This window comes from Episyrphus balteatus, chromosome 3 (assembly GCF_945859705.1).
Source record: "Episyrphus balteatus chromosome 3, idEpiBalt1.1, whole genome shotgun sequence".
Classification (NCBI taxonomy): domain Eukaryota; kingdom Metazoa; phylum Arthropoda; class Insecta; order Diptera; family Syrphidae; genus Episyrphus; species Episyrphus balteatus.
In genome coordinates this window covers 100,358,846-100,364,845 of record NC_079136.1, presented here as the reverse complement: position 1 = coordinate 100,364,845, position 6,000 = coordinate 100,358,846, and positions in this window count along the sequence as shown.

Genomic DNA, 6,000 nt, shown 5'->3' with positions numbered 1-6,000 from the left:
AACGCAAGGAACAGAGAGAACAAATGGAAAAACAACGTACCGAGCAAAGGAGTGAACAACAGAGTGTTCTCGAACAAATGGAAAAACAACGTACCGAGCAAAAGAGTGAACAACAGAATCTTCTCGAAAAATTAGATGAACAGAAAAACATCATCCAAGGTAAGCTTGACGCGATCGAGAACAAGTTCGTTGCTATTGATGCTTCCATCAAATGCGTTGAAAAGCAATCTCAAGAAAAGTTCGAGAAAGTTGAAGAAAAACTCGAGAAAGTAGAAGGAAAGTTCGAGAAAGTGGATGACAAGTTTGAAAAAATGGAAGTTAAAATGCAAAGTATTACTGAGGAACTTGACAAGGTTCGGAAAATTAAGATTCGAGAAAGTTCTGGTGAGTACCCAAAGAAGAAGGAAATGCATCCACCAACATTTGATGGACAAAGTTCTTGGTCGATCTACAAGAAACAGTTTGAGGCAGCTGCAACAACAAATGGCTGGGATGACGAAGACAAATGTATAGCGCTGACTCTTGCTCTTAGAGGTCCTGCTGCTGAGTTGTTACAAACGTTACCACCAGAAAAGAATGGTAACTTTAACGCTCTTGTCCAGGTCATTGAAAAACGCTTTGGAGATGGCCATATGCAGGAAGTCTTCCGCGTCCAACTCAATACAAGAGTCCAGAAAAGAGGAGAAACTCTGCAACAACTTCAAGCAGATATTGAAAGGTTGGCTCATCTGGCATATCCGACAGCCCAAGTAACAATTTAGCTTTCATAAGGGTCAATGCAATCTATTTTTTGGCTTTCATAACAAGAAGGACAGGTCTTATACAAATCATTTTGGCGCATTTTACCGAATTTGCATAGGACTTTCCTTCACAGGTAATGCACAAGCTAATAGCTTGTGACAAACAGCTTAAAATGGCCTTACGGAGGTCTTCCTGCAGAGGAATTACTTGCGTAGGATGTTATAATAAGGTCTTATAGAAGTTGTTGAAGGTGTTGTAGAAAATGTTGAATTTGTGCATAAAAAAAAAAGAATTTATTGAATTTAATTTAATTTTTTTTTATTTTCTTTTGATTTTTTCTGTTTTGCATTTTCTACATATTATTGTTTTATTTATTTTTATTTTTTCCTATTTTGTTTCTTTTCCTTTTTTGGAAATTCCACTACTTTTTCTGTTGTTCTGAAATGATGAGAATATTATTTTAATTGAAAAAGAACACATTTTTTTATTTTTAGCTCATGGTCCGGCCAGGAATCGATCTCACGTACCTCTGCATACCAGGCCAGCACCTTACCAGTAGACCATGCTCGAATATTAAAGATGAGTGGAAAATTGGGAGCTAATTGAAACCTCACATTGAAATGCAATGTTTTTTTCTAATGCATTACAAACATTGCATATCTGCAGGATGAAAACATTGCATACTTACAAGAATTTCTTGGAACAGGTCTTATAGAGGCCTTCTGTCACTTGAAAATACAAGGCTTCTTTAGAACGGTTCAAAAAGGTCTTATAAAGGTCTTCTCTAACTGATATTTACAAGGCTTCTTCTTAACACTTCTAGATAGCCTTAAGTAGACCTCCTATCTTTCCAAAATGGATGACTTGCGTAAGTAAGCCTTAAACTAAACCTATACAAACTATAGCTTGTCGAATCGAACAAAACGGACCTTATGCAAGTAAAATTGTTACTTGGGAGCAGGAGACGACATTATCAATCAGTTTGCGACAGAAGCCTTTGTACGTGCTGTATCTGATATAAATCTTCAGCGAGCAATTCGAACAGCTGGAAAACGTTCCCTTCCTGAAGCATTAGCGTTTGCACTGACTATGGAAGCAGCAGAACAGGCTTCTCAAGGCGTTCATCGGGTAAGAGAAGTTGCAGTGGAGGAATGCTCTTGTCAAAAACTCGCGTTCCAAAGAAACCAGCGAGACGGAGCTGTTCGATGCTGGAACTGTAACAAGACAGGACATCTCCAGCGGCAGTGCAGATTGCCACCAAGAAGAACTGCTTGCGAACACTGTGGAAACAGGAATATTGCCCAACAACAGGTAAGCGATACAACTAACACTCATGCTCATCTTGTTTCCCATTCGGGAAACGAGTAAGGACCAACTTCGAGGGGCAGAAGCTGGTTTCTGGTATCGATGGCCCCAGAACCACAATTCAAGTCTCACAGAGTAAACGAGACAACAAAAGTCTGACAGTGGAGGCGACCATAAACAACAAACAACACGTGGCTACAATTGACACCGGTGCCACCGCCTCTATTGTACGAAGAGACTTGGTGAAGATGACATGGCTACATAACACCAACAGCTACCGTCTGAAGACAGCCACAGGAGAAGCAGCAAGGGTGTACGGTGAAGTTCGTCTTACGATCCGTATGGCAGAACTAGAGTTTTCGCATGTGTTTTTGGTGGCAGATATATGTGACGAGTGCATCATTGGAATCGACTTCATGAAGGACCATGAAATCATTTTGGGTATAGGTAATCAAGTCCTGAAATACAGAAATGTGGAGATCCCAATGGTCTATGGCAACGAAAATTCAACAACAATTAGAACTGTCATCAAAGAAGACATGTGCCTGCCTCCTTCTTCAGAAGTTTTTGTGTGGACGAAACTAAAGGGGAATATTGGAAGCCATCGATACCTCATGGTTGAGCCAGAAGTTAAACAAAGTTCCCAAAACATCATCATCGGGAAGACTCTTGTGGCACCAAAGAACAACATGGTACCTGTACGCATACTTAACATCAAACCGTACCCAATCAAGCTTAAGAAAGGAGAAGTTGTTGGGCAATGTGAATCTGTGGCCGCAATAACTAAGATCAACGAGGTGGATACACAGATGACTATGAACTCGGAGAAACTAAAGAAACAAATTCTCAAATCAGACAACTTGAGTCAACATCAGCTTAATGTTGCGGGAAGTCTTCTTCACGAATATGCTGATATTTTCTCTTCACCGAGCGGGCAATACGGCCGGACACAACTGGTGCAGCATAGAATCGATACAGGAGATGCTAGGCCGATTCGTCAACCAGCAAGACGTCTCCCGTTGGCCAAACAAGGTGAAGTTGAAGAAATGATAACAACAATGAAGAAAGACGGGCTAATCGAAAATTCCAAAAGCCCTTGGGCATCACCGGTAGTTCTCGTCAAAAAGAAGGATGGAAGCACTCGATTTTGTGTCGACTACCGCAGGCTGAATGATGTGACGAAGAAAGACAGCTACCCACTGCCAAGAATCAGCGATACTCTAGATGCAATGGAAGGAGCACAATGGTTTTCGACTTTGGATTTGAAGAGTGGCTACTGGCAGGTAGAAATCCATCCAGAAGATCGGGAGAAGACGGCTTTCTCCACAGGAAATGGTCTGTGGCAGTTTAATGTCATGCCGTTTGGGCTATGCAATGCCCCAGCTACTTTTGAGCGCTTAATGGAGTGCGTTTTAAATGGATTAACCTGGAAATCTTGCCTAGTCTATTTGGATGATGTCATCGTTTACGGGAAAACATTTGATGACCATTGTGAAAACCTAAAGGCTGTATTCCAAAGGCTACGAGAAGCACATCTTAAGTTGAATCCAAAGAAATGTGCACTTTTCAAGACCGAGGTTAAATATTTGGGGCATATCATCTCATCCCAAGGAGTGAAGACTGATCCTGAAAAGGTTGACACTGTGAAGAACTGGCCAACCCCTCAGGACAAGCATCAACTTCGGAGTTTCCTCGGTCTGGCAACGTACTATCGACGATTTGTGAAGGATTTTGCGAGAATCGCCAAAAGCTTGCACCAACTTACGGAGAAGGGTAAACCCTTTAAATGGTCAGGTGAGTGTGAGAAAAGCTTTCAGGAACTGAAGCTGCGGTTATGTGAAGCTCCTGTGCTGGCCTATCCGACTCCAGGCAAACAATTCATCATTGACGCAGATGCAAGTAATGTTGGAGTTGGTGCTGTTTTATCGCAAGTTCATGACGGAGAAGAAAAGGTCGTTGCCTATTTCAGCAAGGTACTCTCGAAACAAGAAAGAAACTATTGCGTGACCAGAAGGGAACTTCTAGCTCTGGTATTGGCAACAAAGCACTTCCATAAGTACATCTATGGACAGAAGTTCCTTCTTCGCACAGATCATGGTGCACTAAATTGGCTTTTGAACTTCAAAAATCCAGAGGGTCAAGTAGCAAGATGGATCGAGATACTTCAGACGTATCAATGTCAGATTCAACATCGAAGAGGAAAACTGCATTCAAATGCAGACGCATTATCTCGACGCCCGTGCAAGCAAGACTGCAAACATTGCACACGACTAGAAGAAAAGGAAGTTGTGGCTGTTAGAAGAACGAGAGCTGATCCCATTTGCGGCTGGAGTAATGAAGAACTCAGAATGGCCCAACAGGAAGATTCGGACATCGAACCCATCCTTGCATGGAAGGAACATCAAGAGAAACCAGAATGGGCCGACATCTCCGACCGAAGCCCCACTCTAAAAGCATATTGGGCACAATGGGACTCACTTCATGTGCAAGAAGGGCTACTCAGGCGTAAGTGGGAATCCGCAGATGGTAAATCCTATGTAATGCAGCTAGTCGTACCTCAGTCAAAGGTAAATGATGTTCTCCGAGAGATGCACGGTGGAACTTCTGGAGGCCATTTAGGCATCAACAAGACGCTGGAAAAGCTACGACAGCAATTCTACTGGTTACGTATGAGAGAAGACGTTGAAAAGTGGTGCCGAAAATGTGATACTTGTGCCGCTAGCAAAGGACCAGCTAGAAAAATCCAAAGCAAGATGCAGCAGTACAATGTGGGTGCACCTTTTGAGAGAATTGCAATAGACGTAGCAGGTCCTTTTCCCGAAACCAACAACGGAAATCGATACATCCTTGTAGTGATAGACTACTTCAGCAAATGGCCTGAGGCATTTGCCATTCCAAACCAGGAAACCAAAACAGTTGTGGATAAGATTGTCTTTCATTGGGTGAGCAGGTTCGGAGTACCCATGGAACTTCATTCCGACCAAGGAAGGAACTTCGAATCTAAGATTTTTCAAGAGGTTTGCTCACTCCTTGGCATCAAGAAGACGCGAACAACACCGCTTCATCCACAATCTGATGGGATGGTTGAGCGATTTAACAGGACACTTAAGGAACACCTGTCAAAAGTAGTCAATGATAATCAACGAGACTGGGACCGACATATTCCATTATTCTTGATGGCTTATAGAAGTGCAACACATAGTTCTACTGGACATACACCATCGGAAGTCCTATTTGGCTCAACAATACGTCTGCCAAGTGAGATAAAATTTGGAAGTGTTCCAAACGAGCCACATGAAATGGATGAGTACGTAGATAACCTGAAAGGAACACTGGCTGACATTCACCAACGGACAAGGACAAATATAAAAGCGTCTAGTGACAGGATGAAAACAAGATATGACGCACGAGCGACAGCAACAGGGTTTCAAGCAGGAGAACTTGTGTGGTTTTACAATCCCCACCGACAAAAGGGACTATCACCGAAGCTACAACAAAACTGGGAAGGCCCTTACACAGTAATAACCAGAATTAACGACGTGGTTTACCGTATACAAAGAGGGGTAAGAGGCAAACTTAAGGTAGTTCATTGTGACCGTTTACATCGTTATAATGGTGATAGAAGCAATGGAGTTGTTCGGGACGAACAATCCTAAGAGGGGGGCAATGTAACGATGAATTACTGAACTACTTTTAAGATAAAAGTCTGAACACACTACCTACTCCTGCAAAGGTAGAAATGTGAACGGACCTTTAGTAATTAAGAAAAATATCTCATTGAACACATCTAAAAATATCCCCACTAGACTGGAAGTATGAAGTGCCCTTCCTGGAAAGGAAGTTTCGAGAGACAGGGACGAGAGCCTTCGAGGACGTTCTCGAGTCTCGAGATTCCGGTATAAAAGGCAGCGTAGACACCGACCGGAGACAGTTTAATCTTGAAAGTGAAAGAGT